General features: G+C 42.0%; 1 protein-coding gene across 2 annotated transcripts in view; it reads right to left on the reverse strand.

Moving 5' to 3' along the window:
• The window catches only part of CD274 (CD274 molecule), a 214385-nt gene that overhangs the window by 18822 nt on the left and 171224 nt on the right, over positions 1–24339 (reverse strand). The window contains exons 8-9 of one of the 2 annotated variants that reach the window (XR_005121922.2): positions 16734–16794; positions 11614–11789 (exon numbers count right to left, since the gene is read on the reverse strand). The gene's annotated coding sequence lies outside the window, so the exon portion shown is untranslated. The remainder of the gene's footprint in view (positions 1–11613; positions 11790–16733; positions 16795–24339) is intronic. The other variant, XR_008549727.1, reaches the window with a different exon arrangement.

Below are 24339 nucleotides of genomic sequence, written 5' to 3' on the forward strand. Positions count from 1 at the left end.
CACTTCTTTTCACCCCTCTGTCTTAATTCAGTTTCTTGTCATTTCTCTTTACACGACATCAAAGTCTCCTCACTGCCATTTCTACCTTCTACTCTTGTTTTTTTCTCTTTCATCTGCCACTGGTCAAGGTGGAGGACATATACATTGGTGTCATACTTAACTCATATTTTCTCACCTGCACCTAATTCATTAATAAATCCTTCAGGATCTTTCTTCAAATAGCTCTAGAATCTGACCACCTGATGGTTCAAAATGTCACTGAGAGTAAAATCCTACATCCTCCTACTAGCCCAACCAAGAGGGGCTTCTGTCTTAAGTCCCCACACTTTAGAGGACCCCACTTCACCATGCCCCTCCCTGCAGTGTGAGGTGGTTATGGAGCCAAGATAAGTCATCTGGCTTCCCCCTACCACCCATCCAGGATCTTGGGATGCTTGAATCACTTGCCCAAATGACCCTAAGTCCACTTCTAGAACTGTGCAGCTTCTCCTCCAGATCCATCACCCCAACAGTGGACATTTTGCCAGTGTGCATTTCTTCTACCTGATATTTTCTTTGCTCTTCTCCTAAGACTGCCTCATGAAAAACACAATAGGACCACATCTCCAGCATTTTAATTGTCTTTTCCAAAACATTAATTATCATCCAGCATATAATGCAATGTATTTGTTTGTTATATTATAGCCTGCTGACTTCCATAAAATATAAGGACTAAAAGGATATCAATCTCTGTTTTACTTACTAATATGCCTTCAGCTCCTAGAACACTGTCTGTAGTAAGTAGTTGCTTGGCTAATATTTGCTGAATGAATAGAATGCTCTCTTTACTTAGTAAGCATAATAATTTCCTGATACTGAATAATCAAATCTGATCATGTCATTCCAGCTTAAAATATTTCAATAACTCTTATTATTTACAAGGTAAAGTCCTCCTTAGTGTGGCCTATAAATCTTTCCCTGATCTGGACCCTCTTCCCTCTGCCACAGAGACATTCATGCACTTTCCATGAATAGAACTTCACAGCTACTTTGAGAATTCAACTCTCATGGCTGATCTCCTCTTGTTTTTTCTAATCTTACTTTTCCTCTATCTTAATTTCTTCATGAGCTTTGCATTGAACCATAATTATCTCCTTAAATGGCCTAACATTCTTACACATTCAACACAAGAGAACAAGTCTTTCCAAAGTGCCTTTGTTTATTCTTTCTGCCTCAATTATATGTTTTTTACCTCTAGCTTTAACAATTGACTCATTTCTGGCATATTAATGTAGAATTATTATTATAATCAAGTAATACTTCTCTCATCCAAACTAGAACAAGAGCTCTCTGTATTTTACTAGGTGCTGAGCGGACAAGTAAGTACCTGCATACATGACAATTTAGCCTCATACTCAGGACTCTGAGATTCTCAGTTGGCTCCTTCCTCTACTGGAAAAACTGAAATCTTAATTTGGTTGTTCACTTTAGCCCCAAATAAGAAAGTACTTTCCATTGATTAGAGACATACATAATGGAATGAGCTGCAAATGGAATAGGGAGGTCATTATCCTGGAATGATTTAAGCAAGGGGTACACGTTGAAATTATTGTTTCCACAATGGTGAAAAGAGGTCCTTTTGTAACAGGAAGATGATTCACAAGGCCATCTCCCAGAAGTTTTTCACAGATATCTCACACCCCTCACCATCCTTACACAAGATACTGGTCAATCTGGATAAGATTCTCCTCCACTCCCCTATCTCTTGGGTTCTTTAGGAGAAGAAATATATTTTCTGAAAAAATGAGTTCTAACTCAACACATCATTTACAGAGAATACATGTTTAAGGCACTTCTTTGGTCAGATCATTGTGATGACTTCTTATTTTTTTTTTTTTTAAAGAAGCATGTATTTTATTTATTTATTTATTTCTTGTTTATTTGTTTGTTTATACATGCACTGGGTACAGTCAGAAGCGCGGGAGGGCGAGAGAATTCACCAGAGCCAGAGCGGGGAGCAGAGCAGGCAGAAGGACCAAAGTACACTGCTGAGGGGAGCAGCGGGCGGCAGGAGAGGTCTGCGCGCCATGTGGGACCCTCCTCTGGTGGCCGGGGAGCAGCCGGGGATCGAACCGGCGCCGCAGAGGCCGCAGGCAGCTTCGCAACCCAGCGCTCAACCGCTGCGCCACAGGGGAGGCCCAGTGATGACTTCTTATTTTAGATTTATTTTTTATTTATACAAGAACCGGGGTACAGCCCAGATGCGTGTGAGGGTTGAGAGGATTCACCAGAGACAGAGCAGGGAACAGAACAGGCAGACTGACAAAATACACTACTGAGGGGAGCAGCGGGTGCGACAGGAGAGGTCTGCCGTGCCAGGTGGGACCCTCGCCAGCTGGCTGGGATTGAACCGGCGCTGCAGAGGCTGCAGACAGCTTCACAGCACTGCACTGAACCACCTGCACCGCCAGTGAGGCCCTGTGATGACTTCTTTATGAATGTGTTCAAACAATTACACCACCTCTTTAGATTCACTTTTGGTTTGGGTATAAGTATCTAACTGTCTATGCCTGCATGGCTGTTCATTTCATCTTTGTTGCCTATTCCTTATGTACATGTTTGTTTTTGCTAGAGTTTCCATGAAGCAGAGAGTGCTCATTGTAGCTATCTTTTATCTTACAAAGTATGGCTTCTAATGAAAGCTTTGGAAAATGAGTGGAAAAGGCATTTTTAGTGAAATAATCAGTTTAGCTGAACTGCTTGATTTCTAGATAATTTTTTTAAAGGTTTATTTTATTTATACAAGCACTGTGTACAGTCAGAAGCGCAGGAGGGTGAGAGAATTCACCAGAGCCAGAGTGGGGAGCAGAACAAACAGACTGACTAAGTACACTGCTGAGGGGAGCAGCAGGCGGCAGGAGAGATCTGTGCGCCATGTGGGACCCTCACCCCTGATCTCAGTGGCAGGGGATTGAACCGGCGCTGCAGAGGCTGCGGGCAGCTTCACAACCCAGCGCTCAACAGCTGCGCCACTGGGGCCCGATTTCTAGATAATTTTTAATGAATGGTGGGGTAATTCTTAATCATTCTGCCTATCAGCATGCCTTAGTGGTTGTGGTGAAGTCATGATCTATAATGGAATTGAAAAACACAGGATATTCTGGTGGCTCCAAGTGAAGTAAAGAAGGGGCCTCTCAATCAGGAGAAGCTCAGACTTCATAGTGAGAAAAAGCAAAAGTTACTCTTTTAAGATTTGTGAAGAGTCCTGCTCAGATTACTGCCCTGCCTTTGCTTTCCTTCTGGCCACTAGGAAAACTGCTTCTCTTGATGGGATGGTGGAAGGAGTTCTGAGGTAGGCATCAGGAAACAAATTCATCTTGTTTTGTCCCTAATGCCATAGGACTCACTCTCCCTTCTAAAGAAGGGACGAAGTAAATGATTTCCATTACTACCATGTACCATCAGTGCAGTCATTGACCCTAAACAACTAGGCTTAAACATTTTGTTGCAACATGATAGATAATAGTCAAATGAATAACATACCAAGATTTTTGATGAACCATGAAAATTGTTATTTTTCAAAATGTTAGCATGTAGTTGGCATTTGTAGTTACTGCAACCATTACTGGCATAGAAACCCTGATCTCAGGACTTAAGATAAAATTAAGAGTTGCCTTATTCCAGCTGAAGTCTTTTCACTTTCCCCTTTAAAAGGGATTTTAGAAAGTGAGTGAAGATGACATCATGTAGATAATAAACTCCAAGTTATAAATGTATTCATAGGTATGTATATAGATATAAACCTAAACTTACAATAATTTAGATGCTTTATTTTTAGTAATGCAAAACAACGTGGGGAATTATATAACCTTTGTTGCCTGGGCTCTGGCAGAGCAACTGGCCAGAAATGTGAGGATCAACGGGCAACTGGCATTGGTCTCATGTAGGGAGGTGTGGACATGGAGGAATCCTCAAAAGTTTATGGATTCTTGGGCCTCCCCGGTGGTGCAGCGGTTGAGCGCTGGGTTGCCAAGCTGCCTGCGGCCTCTGCGGCGCTGGTTCGATCCCCGGCTGCTCCCCGGCTGCTCCCCGGCCACCGGAGGAGGGTCCCACATGGCGCGCAGACCTCTCCTGCCACCCGCTGCTCCCCTCAGCAGTGTACTTTGGTCCTTCTGCCTGCTCTGCTCCCCACTCTGGCTCGGTGAATTCTCTCACCCTCCCGCGCTTCTGACTGTACCCAGTGCATGTATAAACAAACAAACAAACAAATAAATAAAACATGCCTCTATTAAAATAAATAAATAACGATATTAACACTGAATGGAAGTGTTAGTTGATACGAGGGAAAAAATGAACTCTCTGAGGTCCTCCTTGGTGGTGCAAGGGGTTAAGCACAGCCCTACAAAGCAATCTGCAGCCTCTGCAGCACCAGTTCGATCCTGGTCCCCTGCTGGCGAGGGAGCAACACATATGGGACAGCAGACCTCTCCTGTCTCGCCCACTGCTCCCCTCAGCAGTGTGTTTCAGTCAATCTGCCTGTTCTGTTCCCCACTCTGTCTTTGGTGAATCCTCTCACCCCCCCCACAACCTCTGGCCTCTACCCCACTCTTGTATGCATAAATAAATCAATCTTAAAAAAAAAAAGAAATGAACTCTCTGAGTAGGAGATATAAGAGGTCAAACCCTGAGAAATGTCTCAGATTTTGTCATAACAGTGTGAGAAATTCCCCCATTGCAGTATCTCAGAACCAAAGGAGGAAATTCTCAAGAACCCAAGGTGGTTAATAAGAGAGGTCTGAGAATAAGAACTGGGAATTAGTCCCTAGAGAATTTAGAAAAGTCTGAAAGGCATCTGAGGTGGTTGGGGCTGGTTACCTTTTATCTATCTTGGAATTCTATGAGTTGATTTGATATTTAGGGAAAGACAAATAACCTGAGAAAGAAACTCCTCCCTGCCACAATAAAGTATGTTATAGCATGAGTTCAGGCTGCAATTGTGTCATTACAGAGTAAGCCAATTATGCAACAATTGAGTCCTGTAGTGTATTTATATACAAGCAAGACACAATGATCTATTAGCCACTGTCCCATGCATCATAAACCATGTCAGCTCTGAAGCATGACCCTTAATACTGTCACTGGGGACACATCACTGTCTCCTCAAATCAACCATAAGTTGCCCCCTGTATCTTATAAACATCCCATATCTGGTGATTCACCTGCTACTTTATGAAATCAATTAATTCAACAATATAACAACAATATAATATGCATATTGTGAGGTGCTGTACTAGGTTCTTCAGACTCAGAGAACCCAAAAGGTATAGTCCTTACCTATGAGGAGCTACAGTTTAGTGAAAAGGCCCAGGGATAGGAGATTCCTGGGGAGAAGACTCCTTGAAGCAGTGTAGAAGAGAAAGATACTGCCAGCAGTGAGTGTTCAGATAATGAAGGCAAATGACAAGGTCCTGAGTGGCAACAGTGAAAAGCACACTATGGTTCATTCATTCATAGAATCTTGGGCTTGGAAGGGAGCTTAGAAAACAGTCACCTCAACCGGTATTTGACACCTAATTACTGCTCACACTGAAAATTCTTACTCTGCATTTTGACATTTTAGATGTTAATCCCTTATCAGATACAATTTATAAATGTAACTATTTCTCCCACTAAGTGTGTTGTTTTGATATAGAAGATGTGGTTCACACACACGCGATGGAATATACTACTTGCACATAAAAAAATGAATCTTACCATTTGTGACAACACAAATGGACCTTGAGGTGAAGTATGCTAAGCATAATAAATCAGACAGAGGACAAATACTATATGATTTCACTTACACATAGAATCTGAAAACAACAAACAAACAAACAAAACTCGTAACAGAGAGCAGAATGGTGTTTGCCTGAGAGGAGGAAGTTTGGGGTGTGAAAAATGGGTGAAGAGGGTCAAAAGGATAAATCCTAAAAGTTAAAGCTGAATGATGACACATAGTAACTAAAGATATTGTGGCAATAATTTCACAATGTATACAACTGTCCAATCATTATAATGTAATCTGAGACCAATATGATATTATCTGTCAACTACATATACCTCAATTTTAAAAAAAATCAGCTAGGAACTTTCAAGGAAGAGCAAACATTTACTCAGTATTTTCTATGTGCCAAATACTGTGTGAGATGTAAGAATATAATCATTGTGATACAGTCCCTCCTCAAACAAACAAGCAAACAATGAACATCATATCAAGATTTGATACTGCTTCTCCAGCAAAGACCCAAAAGAAAATGGAAAAAAAAAAAAGTTGCTCTTTATGTGAGATTCCCTCATAGAACCCAACTAAACAAACAGCTCAAGCAAATAAAAAATTAAAACGTAAGTTGCTGACTAGACTGTTCTAACAAGCAGTAGCTCCAACAAGGGTTACTTCTAGTAGCAGAGGGACAAGTAAAGGTGGGTGACAATCAAGCCTCCTGGATGTGGGGAGAAGGAACATTAAGCAAGAGAAGAAAAGATGTTGACATCTCTATTCAAGGCAGGCTTCTCTTAACAGGAGCCATTCAAACCATAAGTGGTTCTGAGGAACTGACTGATGCCCAGTCTGTTGGGAGGTTTCGGTTTTGCTTTTGTTATAGAGCAGCCCCGATATTAAACGGGTTCCTGGCTGTGGGTCCTCACCCGCGCACTTTAAAGGGACTTATGAATACTCTACTACAGACACGCAAAAGGGTTAATAAAAGGTTTATTTACAAGAGAAAAAGAAATGAGGAAAATATACAACTCAGGGAGAAAATAGGGAAATAAAGTCTTTAATGTGTCCTACCCGATCCGACGACCTGGAAACCCAAAGTCACTCTCAGAGCTGGCCGGACGCTGCGAGCTGGTGGAGAGCCAAAATGGGGGATCCCCAAAGCCCACGTGTCTGCCTTTTGTATCCACCTGGCTGCTTAACCCCACCCTCAGGTCCCAGCCACCTTCCCTTTGGTGGTGATGGGATTTGGAGTTCCCAGTGTCTTTGGCTTTGACCTGGGGTGGGGGTGGAGTCCACAAAGCCTATATGGAATTTGCTTTGGGACATCCTTTTCCAACTAACAATTCCCCCCTATTAACCCTTTTGCGTATGTCTGTAGTAGAGTATTCATAAGTCCCTTTAAAGCGCGCGGGTGAGGACCCACAGCCAGAAACCCGTTTAATATCGGGGTTGCTCTATAACACTTTCAGCATTGTTTCTCTGAAAGCAGATCCCCCTAGAGCTGTGCTTCTGGAGAAGCTGGTGCAATGAGGAGTAGGGAGAGGAAAGGAAAAGAACATCAGCATGCTCCTCATGGTTATGCACCAAGAACTGCATAGTGAGCTTTATTATAGTTTCCTGGGAGTGCAGCAACAAATTACCATAAACTAGAGGACTTAAAACAACAGAAACTACTCTCAGTTATCTCTGGATCTGGAGGCCAGAAGTCTGACATCAAGGTGTCACAGGGCAATGCCCTTCTGAGGTCTCCAGGGTATCATGCTTCCTTACCTCTATCAATAGTTTTCCATGGTTGCCTGCAATCCTCGGTGTTTCTTGGCTTCTAGCTGTGTTACTCCAATTTCTGCCTCTATCTTCACCTGAACTTCATCCCAAAGTGTATCTGAGAGTGTTCTTTCCTCTTCTTATAAGGATTCCAGCCACTGGATTAGTACCCACCCTGATCTAGTATATTTTCATCTTAATTTCATCTGAGCACACCTTACTTCTATACTGAAAGGTTCGGCGCAGTAAAGAGAAGGAGAGCCGGGCCTGTTTCTAACAGGCAGAAACTTTATTGCGCCCCGGGGTGAGATTTGCCGACCCCCAAGGGGGTCCGAGAAGTCAGGCCCATTGTGGGAGGAGATGTCCTTTCAGAGGGTGAGGAGAGGTTAGGAGGGAAAACTGATTTAGGCAGGAAACTTATTTAGGGCAGGAAACAGATTTAGGTGGAACAAAGTTGTTTTTCTTGGAGCTGAGGTGTTTTTCTCCTGTTTATTGCTTCAGTTTCGGTTTGATGGTGTCAGTGGTACTGGTGTTTGGGCCATCTTGTTTTTTCCTCTGTGGGCTTCCTCATTCCTGGCCCCTGCATCGACCTTTCATATATAAGATCACATTCTGAGGCTCCAAGTGGTCATGAATTTTGTGGGAATGTTAGGGGGAAAAGGATGTCCTAAAGCTAATTTCATACAGGCTTTGTGGACTCCACCCCCACCCCAGGCCAAGGATGTCCTAAAGCTAATTCCATACAGGCTTTGTGGACTCCACCCCTAACAGGAACACTATTCAACTCACTCTAGTACTTCATTTCATTTTTTTTAAAGACTTATTTGTTTATGCATACAAGAGCTGGGGTGCAGGCCAGAGGTGTGGGGAGAGTGTGTGAGAGGATTCACCAGAGACAAAGTGGGAAGCTGAACAGGCAGATCTACTGAAATACACTGCTGAGGGGTGCAGCAGGCCAGACAGGAGAGGTCTGCTGTGCCATGTGGGTTAGGTCCCTGGCTGGGGATCAAACTGCAGTGGCTGTGGATAGCTTCATAGTGCTGAGACTTAACTCCTTGTGCCACCAGAGAGGCCCCATTTAATTTTTGGAGCAAATCGTGTTCTAGATACTGTTAGACTCATTTACACATGAGGATATGATTGAAACCTTTCCTCAGTTGTGTGGTTGAATTTTAATTCAGGCCCGTATGTACCACTCACTACATGGTGAGGCTTTTCAGTAGTGAGATTAAAACCAGGTGGCAAGAAAAGGCCAACATGAATGCTGACCTGGAGAACCAATGCCATTCCTGCCTCCCACTTAGCTCATAGGGATGGGGGCAGCAGAGATGAGGCTCCAAAGCACAGACAAGCTGTTTTCTCAGTCAACTTCTCTAATGATTTCTTGCCCTCTCTCCATGCCTTCCTGACTTCCAAGTCTCCACTGCCTAATTGATTTTCTTTAAAAAAGCAGAATTTTCCTTTCCCACTCTTTTTTTGTTTGTTTTATCCACCCCTTAAACACAAAGAATGAAATTCGTAGTAACTATAAATGGCAGCAGCCACCTACATCCCAAGGATGGATCAGTATTTGTGTCAAGTCTTCTCTTATAATGTGGTTCTCCACCCACAGTTCCAGGCAAGTGTTTCAAGGGCAGTTGCCTGCTTTTTCCTGACCTCCTTTCCCAGCATCATGACTGGCTAAGCAACAGGAAGATACCCATCCTTGGCTGAGATTCTAATATCTGTGATCCACCCCCACCCCCCCAGGGGAGTTCCTGTCCCTCTTTAGGAAGGAGATATACTCACCCTCCCTTTCTCCTAAGCTTCCTCTCCTCTACACCCTCCCTTCACTTTGCACATCTCAACTCTTTCCCCACAAGTCTGGATTTGGGGAGAAAAAAAAGAAAAAACTCATCCCAGAGCCAGGAAAGGCATTGGTATTGTCACAACTGGGGCCAAAAAAAGCTTAAACTATTATCTGGGTACATTTTTACTACTTCTTAAATCTATATGCCTCAAAAAAAAAGAAACAAAACCCAACAACACTAAAGGGCTAGATATCAAAGTGTTAATTAGGGGTGTACGGGGGCAAAGAATTTGCAGGTTATTTTTTAGTTTCTTCTTTTTTGCTTGTATTTTGTTCTCTAAGTAGCTCACCAGAAACACAAATTGTTAGGGGGAAAAGGATGTCCTAAAGCTAATTCCATACAGGCTTTGTGGACTCCACCCCCACTCCAGACCAAAGCCAAAAGACACTGGGAACTCCAAATCCCATCACCACCAAAGGGAAGGTGGCTGGGACCTGAGGGTGGGGTTAAGCAGCCAGGTGTGGTATAAAACCAGACACGTGGGCTTTGGAGGGGGTCCCCCATTTTGGCTCTCCACCAGCTCGCAGCGTCTGGCCACCTCGGAGAGTGCCTTTGGGTTTCCAGGTTGGCGGATCGGGTAGGACACATTAAAGACTTTATTTCCCTATTTTCTCCCTGAGTTGTACATTTCCTTAATTCCCTTTCCCTTGTAAATAAGCCTTTTATTAACCTTATGTGTGTGCCTGCAGTGGAGTATTAATAAGTCCCTTTTAAGTGTGCGGGTGAGGACCCACAGCCAGGCAACCCGTTTTATATCGGGGTTGCCCTATAACAAAATCACTTTTATACACATAGAAATCATTCTTAAAAATCACTAATGCAGAGCATAAATTGCTATATGACAGCAACAAGAAAAGACGTAAAGAATTTGTCAAGGGCCTCCCTGGTGGCGCAAGGGGTTAGGACACAACCTGTGGGGCTATCTGCAGCCACTGCAACAGGAGTTCGATCCCCAGCCCTGGAGCTGCCCACAAGGCACAGCAGACCTCTCCTGACTGGCCCGCTGCTCCCCTCAGCAGTGTATTTCAGTCAATCTGCCCTTTTTGTTCCCCACTCTGTATCTGTGAATCCTCTCAACCCTCACATCTCTGGCCTGCACCCCAGTTCTTGTATACATAAATGAATAAATGTTAAAAAAAAAAAGAATTTGTCAAAGGGCTTGTGTTTCTAACTTATTTAATTTAGCTTTGCTCCCTTTATGACAGAAGCTCTCCAAAAGTGTGTGTGTGTATGTGTGTGTACGTGTGGTAGGAAACAAATCCCTCAATGTTGTGATGATATTTGGTAATGGGATTAGAATTTAGGTTATAAAATATTGTAGTATAGTAAACATAGTAATGAACTCACCAGTATACAAAGCCAGTCTCTAAGTCCCCTTCTGTTTTATAGAAGGAAAAGTTGAGGAGAAAAGGAACTATATAGCTTAATTAGGATCACTTTGCAAGTACAGGACAGCATGGGGGAAGAAATGTTATAATTTCTACCCTTTGTTACCAAAATATTGTCATCTAAATACAATACAATGCAATCTGTGCAATGCAATGCAACACTATGTGATGTGCCATAATATGTTTATGTAAAGCACCTGGAATAGTGCTTAACACATTACAGGTACTAAATCAGTTTTAACTATTTCACACCCCAAAAAATCAGTCCAGTACTTCCCACTCTGTTAGGTCTTACAAAGAAAAAAAAAAGACACAGCCTAAGATGAGAAAGATAAGAAAGAATTTGAGAGGTGGGCAAATAACAAGAGCTCAGAGGGCCTCCCTGGTGGTGCAGGTGGTTGAGTGCAGCACTGTGAAGCTGTCCGCAGCCTCTGCAGCGTGGGTTCAATCTTGGCTGGCCCAGGAGATGCCCACATGGCGCGGCAGCCTCCCCTGTCTCGCCTACTGCTCCCCTCAGCAGTGTGTTTCTGTTTCCCGCTCTGTCTCTGGTGAGTCCTTTCACCCTCCCGCACATCTAGCCCATACCCCGGTTCTTGTATGCATGCATAAATAAATATTTTAAAAAAAGAAAAAAAGTTACTGAAGTCACAAAGGGAAATCATAGTCAGCCTTAATATCTCAGGTGAGTCCCCAGGTGCAGAGGTGGGGACAGGAAATGAAAGTGGTGGAGACAAAGAGAAATGAGACAAAGAGGAGGGCCTGAGGCCTGGAGGTATTATACCGTTCTCTTTACTCTCTTGGAGAGAACAAACATGCTGGACACACATCCATGAGGTTTGAGTGTACCCTTACATAGAGATTAATACCTGCTTACCTGCTTACCGCGTGAAGTCTCTGAAGGGGGAAGGGTCACTGGAGTATCCCATGTCTGGGGGCTGTGGCGACTGCAGGGTCATTTCAAGATGAAGAAAATGGGAGCAGTCTTCATTCCAGCTCCTTGAGTCCTCAGTGACCACTGAGACCCCAGTGGTTACTACGGCAAAAGGTGAACTACAACGGAGAGATGCCAAAGATGTAGGAGTCTCAGAGAGACCACCAGTGACTCCACTATCCCCTCAGGTGGCCCAATTTACATATGCGCACGCCCGTGCCCTCTTTTCCGTAATCCCCAGTGCATATGCAAGACCCAGGTGCTGGTCATAGATGCTAATGGCAGGAGGGCTGTAAAAAGCCTGATTTTTAACGCATTCACTCTACAACAATAATCACAAAGGGAAAGAGCTCAACTGTCCAGCAAATGAATGGACAAATAAACTCTGCATCTCCATATAATGGAACATTATTCAGCCTTCAGAGGGAATGAAGTACTGATACAAGCATAGTGTGGGTAAACCTTTGTAGGGGCAGGAATGACCACTGAGCAGGTTTTCTTTGATCCCATGCAGACCTGGTAAAGTAGGAGTCAGAGTCCTCAGTGGCTTTTTGCAGGCTTTTATTGGGATTTAGCAGGTACATGGCAGCAGGGGTGCTGGAGGGCCGGTAGGCTAGCAGTCCTCCCAGCCCCCAGCAGGTCTTCACTCTGGGCTCTCCAGCCTTCTCTCAGCTTCTTTTTTCTCCTTCTCCTCGGCTTCTCTTTTGGCTTCTGCTGCTTCTTTCTTGGCTTCTCTTTCAAGCTTCTACTGGCATCCCGTGACACCGCCCTTAAAAAGCACAGTCTTAGCGCAGGTGTACCTGTTATAGGGCAGCCCCGATATTGAACGGGTTGCCTGGCTGTGGGTCCTCATCCGCGCATTTACAAGGGACTTATTAATACTCCACTACAGGCACACACAAAAGGTTAATAAAAGGTTTATTTAGAAGGGAAAAGGAAATAAGGAAAATGTACACCTCAGGGAGAAAATAGGGAAATAAAGTCTTTAATGCGTCCTACACGATCCACCGACCTGGAAACCCAAAGGCACTCTCAGAGCTGGCCAATGCTGTGAGCTGGCGGAGAGCCAAAATGGGGGACCCCTCCAAAGCCCACGTGTCTGGCTTTATACCAACCTGGCTGCTTAACCCCACCCTCAGGTCCCAGCCACCTTCCCTTTGGTGGTGATGGGATTTGGAGTTCCCAGTGTCTTTGGCTTTGGCCTGGAGTGGGGGTGGAGTCCACAAAGCCTGTATGGAATTAGCTTTAGGACATCCTTTTCCCCCTAACAAAACCTTTCCCAGCGTGAACACAAGGACCCCGCACTCCAAACCCACAGACTTCAAAAACCACAACAGTAGCACCAGCTGCATTCCCTGCTTGACTCTCATGGTTCCTGGTTGTCTCTGCTGCTCTCTGTGCCTTGTCTCTCCCCCTCTCACTGCTCTTTCCTCATTCTTTACTCTTGTTGCAGAAATAAATTCTAGCCTTTTGCCCAGGCAGGGGAAGAATGAGCAGTACTTTAGGAATGGTGAGGTCAGGAAAGCTTTATTACTCATGCATAAGGTCTGAGCACTGGTCTAGAGACAAAGAGTTTCTTTCATACACAACCATTTTACATTGATAAAGTTGGTTAGTCAGCATACAAATTCTTGACACAGGAAAAGGGGAAGGATACAGATCTTCCAGGATGGCCTGGGAGATCAATCAGCCTAGACCTTGTTTAGATATTATTAAGGAAGTGAAAGGTCCATGCAGGAGGCTGGAATGCAAAAGCCTACCAGGAAGCCCACCTGGGGGGCAAGAATACGGATATACCTGCCTGAAGGACTCAGACAATGAGCCTCCCCCCTCCCCCTACAAGTCTCTTCTCAGACAAAGAACCTCTACCTGCCCCATGAACCTTTTCGCCCCTACAAACTTTTCCCGCCATACGAGCCCAACTTCCCACCTGACCCCTCCTTACCCTATAAAACCCTGCCTCCCCCTAACAAAGTGCACGGCTTCATTGACCCCCACCTTGGGTGTGTGAGTTCCGCCGGGGGCGCAATAAACTTTCCCTCCCTTTGAGAAATTTAGCCTGGCTCTCCTTTTCTTCATGGCCTTTCAGGAAGCAAACTTATTATTTACATTTGCAGGTCTATGACTCTTTAACAGGGAAAGATTTCTTTTTGTTAGCAGTTCCCTTTCACTCTGAACCTCTTTTATCTTCCTTGTTGCTTTTGCTTTCTCCGCAAAAGACAGCAACAGCTGCATCAACACTGTGCAGGTCCCATTATGGATTCTAGCAACTTCCTGACTCTTTTATCTCAGGCCTAATCACCTCTGTCCTGAAAATCTGGTTGGCTGACTCAGCCTCCTGAAGCCAGTCACACTCTATGTGACGGACTAACCTATGCAGTGGTTGTTTTTTGGCCCACTGAGCTGTGGGGAAAGGTGGATCACATACAGTGAAATACAGCTTCCTGGGGTGACTCTTTGAACAGAGGTAGAAGGAAGGAAATTTCTCTCAGAAAAAGGATAGTGCTCTAAAATTGGCTAAAAGAGCTAGTAAGTTGTTGGGGGACTGGGGAGATAGAAACTCTGATAAGAATTGAAGCATAGATAATGGGCCTGGACTGGAATTATAGTTCAGATATTCATAAGGGGCTCTGCCATTTAAGCAGCTTTCCTGGGTTATAGCACAAATTCTGGTCAGGCCCTGTCTTGAGAATCTGACAATCCAAAGTAAAAGCAACTTTGTATCTCCTCAGGGCACAGTGATCTACCTCTTCTCTAGAAACTTACCCAGATCATGAAATTGGCCCCTGCCAGATCTGTACCATGTCACCTTAATTTTCCAACTCAGTGGGCATCTGACCTTAAGCCTGTCGCATTCTTTTTCCTGGGCATTTGAACTGAGTCTAAGGAATTGCAAGTTAATTACTTCAAGTTTTCACAGTCACAGAATATGAGTGTGGAAGCTGGTGTGTGTACTAGAGAGGGCATAGATCATTATCAACCATGTAACCTGTAGAGACTTTTAACAGGAACTGAAGAAAGAAGCAAATGAGAAGAAAAGACAAACTTGACTGGATTCTCCCAGTCTCTATACCAGTCTCTTTTGCCATCTGGGTTGTGGTCCCAGCCTCAGGTTTGGCTAGATACCTGTGTGGAATTATGGTTTTTGCTCAGGTATGTCCCTGTTACTTTAGACAGTTCAAATAACACAAAGGAGCAGAGTTGCTTGAGATTCATCTAAGACTACATTTTGACTTGGAGAATACCTCATTTTAGGGTAGTTGAGGGGAAAGGACACAAGGTAAACCTAAGGAACTAAACAATTTACATATTTCCCCAAATCTGTTCTTTTTCCAGGTTTTGGCTTATTTGTGGGTGGCCAGAGGGAGGCAAGACATCGAGGTCTGCTATAAGATAAACCTGGTGTGTTCCCAGAAACTCAGGACTGAAGGATCCCAAGAGCCCATCATTTTTCTCAGGGACTCCCTAACCAGATCTTATAGGACAACAACATGCTTCCAGGAATAAATCAGAGGAGGGACTTCATCTCCTGAAACCTAGAATGACATTCTTCGGGCTTAACACCTGGCCAAGCAGGCATAGTCCTTTCATCAACCTGAAGAACATCTGAATTCAAACTTAGGTAAAGGAAACCAGAAGTTTTCACATTGACGCTTCGGTTTCAGGGGTGGAAAATAACAGCTAACTTGTGTTTTAGGGACAGAGCAGTTGCTCCCAAACCTACCTACTGCCAGAATCCCCTGGGGAACCTCAGAAATCTGGAAATACCTGGGCACTATCTTGATTCAAAATCTCCAGGGGTGTCTAGAAATCTGTGTTCTGCAAAATTAATCAGATGCCTCTAAATGAACCAGTCTGCCCTAGTTGGTGGCTCAGCAGTAGGGAATCCCTGGATTCGATGGGTCACGGAAATATTTATGAAGAGAACTGAGTAAAAGGGAGAAAAGAAAGGTGAGAACCCAAAGACAAACTGGCTATCTCAACATGTGGTTCTCAGCTATGAGCTTCTTCAAATTTCTTTCACATGTTAAGGTACAGTAGCTGGAAAAAAAAACAGAATTGTGGGAAAACAAACTGTCTAGACAGCTGTGAATGAGGCTTTGCAGCAACTCAAGTTGTGTAAACTCATTGTGGCAGTTTGTTGAGAGGGCAAGTATTTGGAGGCTGTCCCTTCCCACGGTTTCTGAACATGTTCCTAGGCTAGCAGGTAGTTTTTCAGGTCTGAAAAGGGACTCCATGGGAGAAATTACTGACCTCTTTGCAAGTTCCCAATGTCCTGCAATTCTTGGAATATCTGACTTTTCTAGGAAGCCAGATAAGGGAAGTTCAATTGGCTGAAAAATGTCACTTCACTTTTGAGGAACCTTCTCAACACATTTTGTACCAGGGTATTTCTTCACTCCAGTCAGACTTGGAGAAGATTCTTCCAAGTCCCAAACTTTCCTCATTACCTGGGCAGTAATCCTGAGCATTTTTCTTAGCAAATAAAGCTGTGCTGTGATCACAAACACGAGTGGTGGTCATGAAACTCAATCTTCTACTGACCAGAGGAAAATGAATGGTGAATAGAGCATGGGAAGGATGTGGACGCAGTTTGGATCTGAGCAAGACTTGGCTATTTTGAACTGGCTCATCTCAAAAGTGATGGAAGCTGAGAAAATGCCCAGACCTCCACCCTAAATCAAAGACCACTCTCCACACTTCACCCCAGCCTTAAAAACCATTCCAGGGTGGAATATTCCATCACACAGGCATGGTATGGGAGAGGAGTGACAAGGAGGGATTGCTAGAATGTGCAGTTCACTCTTAGTGTTTCCTAGCTGAAGAAGAAAGCAGTTATACAAGCTAATATTCACAGAGATCTAAATCGTGCCAGGGAAGTGCCTTCAGTATATTAATTCATTTACCTCTCAATAATCTTGAAGTAGATACTAGGTACTCTAGATCTTATTCTATAAATAGGGAAACTGAGGCACAGAAAGGGTAGACAAAGGTCACAGTTTGAGTAAAATGAAGAACTGAGATTTAACTTCATAATCTAGTCCTGAAAATCCTTTACTTACTGTTTTTTGCTTCTCTTCATTAGTAATGGCTATCTGTAATTCTTTCTTCAACCAGACACTTCTGAAATGGGGAAAAAAAATTGTAAAATTTATAAAGTCATATATATCAGGAGTAACCTTAGAGAAACTAATGGGAATTGTTGAGTCTGCTGATCCAAGTGAAACCTCTTAAGAGTAATCAAAAACTGATAAATAAAAGAGGACTGAATGGAGCCCTTGCTGACCTGGGACTGGGAAAGAGAACATCTTTAGGGGCAAAATTATGGTGATTCTAGTGGGGAGAGATGTAACATTGTCTGGCAGTGACATGCTTTGCATTAAAAATAGGAGGTATGTGGACATCTTTGCTTTTATTCTTTGTCAACTCTTATTCCTTTCCTTTTCCATCTCTCTTCTATCCCTTTTTCATAGGCTGCAACTGATTTGTACTATATATATATATATACACACACACACACACACACATACACAAACACCATATATATATTATATATACATACATACCTACATACATACGTATACACACACTATTAGTCTCTCTTGCAAGTACATGCTCTGGGGCTGTATATATGTATATATACATGCATATATATTTCATACATACAGAATTTGTCTCCACAAATTGCCAATTTTTAAAAAAATGTTATTGAATAACCATCTGATAAACACTTTACTCCATGTGTGTCCAAGATAACAGGAAAATAGTTGAGTCAAATGAGGTACCAAAGACTGCCAGATGCCCAGTCAGAAGATTTGAGACATGATATAATATTAAGGATGAAGAGACAGAGATACCTGAGGAAGTGACCAAAAAGTGGGTGGTCAGCAGGCCATCATGCAGTAGATGAGAAGGGAGAAAACTAGGATGAATGGCAGTGCTGACCTGAACAGGAGGAGCAGTGCATTTCCATCATGCAAACAACAGCCAGCACATATGCTTCCTGTCCATACCCACATTAGGCAGTCAATACCCCTTGTCCCCAGCAGATTTTTTTTTCTTTTATTAATTTTATCTCCAATTATGTTTATTGAGGTAAAATTGGTATACAACATTATATTTGTTTTAGGGGTTATAGTTCAAACCTCTACAAATACATGTTTTTATACCATTTCTACCGCTAATGCCCCAGTAATCCTCCACCAAGATCCACTGGGTCCTCTCCCTTCAGCACTCCTAGCTAGCCTGCCCACCTCCCTCTCCTTCTGGTAGTCTCAGTTTTGTAGTCAGATTTCAAGGGTTTGTTACTGGTTTGGATTTGTCTGACCCTTTGATTCTCTGTATTCCACTTGCAAGTGAAAGCATCTGGTCTTTGTCTTCCTCCTTTTGATTTATGTCATTTAACATTTTCCCCTCCAGTTCCATTCATGTTGTAGCAAATGGTGAGAGTTCATCTTTTTTTTAATAGCCAAGTAGCATTTTGTTGTGTATATATACCACAGGACAGAGGATTGTTTCCTCTAGGTTATTTCCATAACTTGCCTATTGTAAATAGGGCTCTCAACAGGAGAGTTTATTTTGTTTATTTTTTAAGATTTGTTTATTTATGCATACAAGAACTGGGGTAGGGGTGTTAGGGGGGTTGGGGTAGGTGAGAGGATTTACCAGAGAAAGAGGGGGGAACAGAACGGGCAGACTGACTGAAATACACTGCTGAGGGGAGCAGCAGGCAAGACAGGAGAGGTCTGCTGCCTGGCCCACTGGGATCCAACTTGTGCTGCAGAGGCTGCGGATAGCTTCACAGTGCTGGGCTTAACCCCTTGCATCACCAGGGAGGCCCAGCAGCTAGAGAGTTCAAAGGCTAATCATTGTGCTTTGACTTAACAATATATCACTTGCAAAAGACAAGTCTTTTCTATGTCTTGCTTTTTATAGCTATATGTGTGTGCACACATCTGTGTTATTATTCATTTCCAGTAACTTCTTAAAGTTCAAACCACAGCGATCTCATAACAATCCTGATTTTGAGGAAGTAGTTTCCTCCCTTACTTCTCACTTTCCATGTTTACCCCTGGCTTCCCAATTTTAACTATTCTTAGCCAGCAAAACTTCAGGCTTCCCAGACTGCCCACAGAATTTCCCAGTATTGCCTTATCATTATCCAGGAAAAATATCAGAGAAACTTCTTTATGAGCTTCATCTTTTATATATTTATAAATTGTTTTAGTAGCAATTTTCATTTCTAGACCCACTTTTTTAAAAGTTCCAACTGTCTTTATATCTTAATCTACTCAGAAACACCAACTCTCTTGAGAAAAAAAAATATTTTCTTCCTAGACAATATAATGAAATTATTTTTAGAACAAAGAAGGATCTATATCCTAGTATTATAGGGCTATCCAGATATCCAGAAAAGATTACGATCTTTACAAGAGTCTCTAACCTACAACAAAAGAGCCCAAATAAAAAGTGGGTCAAGGAAGGAAAGGTAAGTAAGAATAAAACTCAAACCAGCGACCCCTCTTCCCTCTGGACACAGACCAGGAAATCAAGTGCCCTGTCAGAACGTATAGACTCACTGTGGTTGAGCTACTATTAGCGTATGATACCTGTCACCTAACTATTCTCCTTGCCTCCATTCTCCTTTAATGCTCCCTCTACACTGCAGGCTATCTCACAACACAAGATGGATAATCATTTCCTTACTTAAAATTTTCAACATTCCTATTGCATTTAGAATGAAATTCAAACTCTTTAATTTGGTCCTCAGGGTTCTGCATGATGTTGGATTTGGCAATGATTTCTTAGGTATCACACCAAAGGCATGGGCAACAAACTGAAAATGTAGATAAATTAGATTTCATGAATATTTTTAAAAATTGTGCATCAAAAGACAATGTCAACATAATAAAAAGCAACCTACAGAATGGAAGAAAATACTTACAAATCCTATATCTGGTTATGAAAGCCTACCAATGGATGGGGAAAATGTGGTGCATACATACTATGGAATATTTTTCAGTCTTAGAAAGGAAGGGAATTCTGACACATGCTAAAACATGGATGAATCTTGAGAAAATTATCTAAATAAAATAAGCCAGTCACAAAAAAGAAATACTGTTTAATTTCATTTATGGAGTATTTAGAGTAAGTAGTCAAAATCAGAGAGACAGAAAGTAGAATGATGGTTGCTAAGAGCCAGGAGAAGAGGAGTGGGGAGTTATTGCTTAATGGGTATAAAAATTCAACTTTATAAGATGAAAAGATTTATGGAAATGGATGGTGGTGATGCTGTACAACACTGTGAAGCATTTGAGAGCACTGAACTGTATACTTAAAAATGGTTAAACTGGTAACTTTTATGTGTATTTTACCACAATAAAAAAAAGCAAAAAAAAGCAAAAGCCTCATTAAAAAATTAAAAATTGGGGCCTCTGCTGGTGGCGCAGTGGTTGAGCGTCGGGCTGCGAAGCTGCCTGCAGCCTCTGCAGCGAAGGTTCCATCCCCAGCCACTGGTGAGGGTCCCACATGGTGCGACAGACCTCTCCTGTGGTGCCCGCTGCAGTGTATTTCGTCGGTCTGCCTGTTCTGCTCCCTGCTCTGGCTCTGGTGAATTCTCTCATCCTCCCGCGCTTCTGACTATACCCAGTGCTTGTATAAATAAATAAATAAATCTCTAAAAAAATTTTTTTTAAATTGTATGAATGGGGTATATATCTACAGGTCAGAGTGGGAAGAACAACTTGAATTGATTATTTACCAAGATATTATTTACATAATGGGAGAATAAAACTCAATTATCTGTCTTAGTTAATCCAGCAAATTCATGCACCACAGATTGGAAAAGCTTAGGAAACAGACCTAGAATCTTTGCATCGTTGAATCTTTGACACATTTTGATGTCTCAGATATGAACCCCAAACACTGCCATGTATTCTGTATATGTGAGATTGCCCCAGAGCATTACCTTGTCATCTTTGTGGCTCTAATTATGGTGGTGCTTCTACCAGTTTAGGGTCAAGTGGAGTAAGGAAGCTCTTATGAAGCAGATTGTTAAAGTGTGACCCATGGGCTAAATATGTCTACTGTCTGTTTTTGTAAATATTTTTGGTGGGGGGAGAATACAGTCATTCATTCTCATATGCTTATCAATTTTGTCTGATTACTTTTACACTATACTGGCTGATTTGAATACTTAAACAAAGATCCCATGATCCACAAGGCCTGAAATATTTATTATTGGCTCTTTACAGAAAAAATTTGCCTACTCCTATAATAAGGGGCTAGGGAGAAGAAAGGATAAGGGTATAGGTCGGTGCCTGATGGGGAGGATCGTGAATGGGGATACAAACATGTTTAGAGTTCATCCTTCAGAGGTGAGTAAACAACTACTCTGACCAAAAAAGTGCTGTGGTGACAGAAATGTATTTGACTTGGAGTATACCAACTTCATTATAAATATTGAGAAAATGGGGGCAAAAAACAAAACTCAGGAAACATGGTTAGGAGGTAGCTATAATTATTCAAAGTGAGGGGTTGGAGTCCAGAGCAGATACTGTAGGCTATCTAGCATTCAAACCCCGATCTTCCATGGAGGCAAGGCCCTGATCTTTCCTCATGTAGCCCAAGGGAAGATGATCTCATCTCTGGCTCCTTGGTAAATCCTTGCTAACAACTGCCTGTGAAGGGAGGCAGGTATGTGATCTGGATCTGGCCAATAGGACATGAAGTGTGGTCTTCTGGGTATGTGGTCTTACTATAAACTTGAGTATAGACAGAGTCAGCCCATAATGGGGTGGGATCAAGAGAATGGCAGAGAGGCAGAGACAGAGCCATTCTACCTGTATATTTCTTGGTATGTGAAATAATACTCTTCTTTATGTTTAAGTCAATATGAACCTCCTAATATAAAGGCCAAGAGAGAACAGTAACAATGAACTCACAAAGAAGGAATTGGAATAAAAGTGTCTATGAAAAGGTATTATGTCAGTCTTAAAGTTGAGCCATAGGATACAGGACCGAGTTCAGGATGGAATTCCTGTGCACTGATGCTGGGAATGTAAAATTGGTGCATTTTCTAGCAGTTACACACCATGTCCCCCAAATTCCACTCCTAGGAATATATTAATGATTCAGTAATTGTACTACCACATATATATTGACTAGAAATGAACTCAAAGATTTATCAAAGACATCTATTAGAATATCAATAGCAGCAATAATCAGTTTTTGTCCATTTCCTCTAAAAAAAAAATAAAAAATACATGGGCAAACAAACAGACTGCTTCCAGAAATGTCCAATCCAGGCAATTATCAACATACCATACTGCTCCAATGGTATATACTTTGAAACTTCTTAATTAATATGGTTCAATCACTTATTCAGGTGAAGTAGAGTTTAAGAATATATACTGATGGAATTGCCGGATCATATTTAGCAGGTTGAAGAATCTCCACACAGCTTTCCATAGTGTTGGGACCAGTTTGCTCTCCCACCAGCAATGCAGGAGGGTTCCTTTTTCACCACATCCTCTCCAACATGTGTTTCTTGTTTTTTTGATATGTGCCATTCTTACTGGGGTAAGGTGGTATCTCAGTGTGGTTTTAATTTGCATTTCCCTGATTATAAGGGATGTTGAACATTTTTTCACATGCCTGATGGCAACTTGCATTTCCTCTTTGGAGAAATGTCTTTTAAGTTCTTCTGCCCATTTCTTTCTCTTTTTTTAATATTTTATTTTTTATAATTCTTAAATCATTTTTCATTTTTGCACAATGTATGCATTTTCATTTTGGTTATATTCCCCATACAATCGCACCCCCCTTATTTTGACCCTAATCCTTCCTCTCCCCACTCCTTCCACCCCCACCCCATAGTGTGTTTTTGGTTTATAGTTGCTTATTGTACAACTATGTTTATGGCAGCACTATTTACAATAGGTAAAACCTGGAAACAACCCAAATGCCCAAAAATAGATGACTGGATCAAGAAGATGTGGGATATATATACAATGGAATATTATTCAGCAATCAAAAAAAGATAAACTCATGCCATTTGCAGCAACATGGATGGAACTAGAAGCGGTTATGCTCACTGAAATAAGCCAAAAGGAAAAAGAAAAATATCGGATAGCTTTACTTACAGCAGGAATATAGGGGAACCAAATCAGGCATCAGTGAAAAAAAATTACTAACAGTACAAAACACAACAAAGCAAAAACGGACAATTATAAATCAGAGACATCCTGCAGGGAGGAGGAGGGAGAGGGATCAGAGGGAGGGAGGGAGGAGCACGGGGGACTGAGGTGATGGTGCACGGGTGCATTGGTGAAGGAAACTCTATGGGGACTACAACTGAGGGGGTGTGGGAAAGCAAATAATGTTTAAAAATGAACAATGATGTAAAAATTTTTAAAAATTCATATAAAAAATACAATAAAATTAGACAAAAACCAAAACAATAATTAAAAAAGAATATACACTGATGGTATCACTTATATGTGTAATAGAGAAAAAAACAAAACAAAGCATCAGATAATGCCAAACTGAAAAAGTAACCCTTGAATGGGCAACCATTGGGGGAGTAGGAGGGAGGAAGGAAAGGGTGAGAACAAAGAAGGGAGTACAAAAAGGGTCAATGGTAGTGGACTATGGGTCCTTTGGTGGTGAGGGTACTATGGCAACAATGTCTATTATGGAAATAATATAAACAAATATTAACTCAATAAAAGAATATTAAAATAAAAAGAATATGGACCCTGAATTCAAACTATGTTTGAACCCTGGGGCCATAACTTACTAGCCACATGCTTTTGGCCAAGTTTCCTTAATTTTGTTCTTCCATTTCTTTATCTGCTGAGAGATGATTAAAAAAATATTTTCCTTAAAGGTTTTTTTTTTTAAATTTTTAAAAAAAGATTTATTTATTTATTTATACAAGCACTGGGTACAGTCATAAGTGCGGGAGGGTGAGAGAATTCACCAGAGCCAGAGCAGGGAGCAGAACAGGCAGACTGACGAAGTACACTGCTGAGAGGAGCAGTAGGCACGGCAGGAGAGGTCTGCGAGCCATGTGGGACCCTCGCCAGCGGCCAGGGATCCAACCGGCACGCTACAGAGGCTGTGGGCAGCTTCGCAGCCCAGTGCTCAACTGCTGTGCCACCAGAGGAGGCCTCTTATAGGGTTTTTAGAAAGAGTAAATTAATATAAGTAAAGGACTCAGAACATTGCTTAGCATATAGTGAATACTCAAAAAATTAATGCTATTTATTAAATATTTTCCGTCTAGTAAAATTTTCCAACTATGAACCCAATATGCTATCCCAAGGGCAACCAATTTCAACAGTTTATTATGCATCCTTTCAGACATATATATTTTTTGCATATATAAGCAAATTGTGCCAATAAATCTTTTTCCTTTCAAAAATGTAAAATTTATATATGGAAAGATACATAGTGTGCATAATATACAAAGTAAGGGTACATGATATACATATTAGTGTGCAAAGTGTTCCTAGCATATATGTTGTGTATCTAATTAATATAATGTACAGTATAGCACTGTACAGTGCTCTCATATGTCTTCCTTTTTTATTTACAATGAATAAATCTTGGAGATGTTTCATTATCAGAAAGAACTTCCTTATTTATGTGGCTGTCTAATATAGT

This window comes from Talpa occidentalis, unplaced genomic scaffold, assembly GCF_014898055.3.
Source record: "Talpa occidentalis isolate TD23 unplaced genomic scaffold, MPIMG_talOcc4v2.1 talOcc4.7, whole genome shotgun sequence".
NCBI lineage: Eukaryota > Metazoa > Chordata > Mammalia > Eulipotyphla > Talpidae > Talpa > Talpa occidentalis.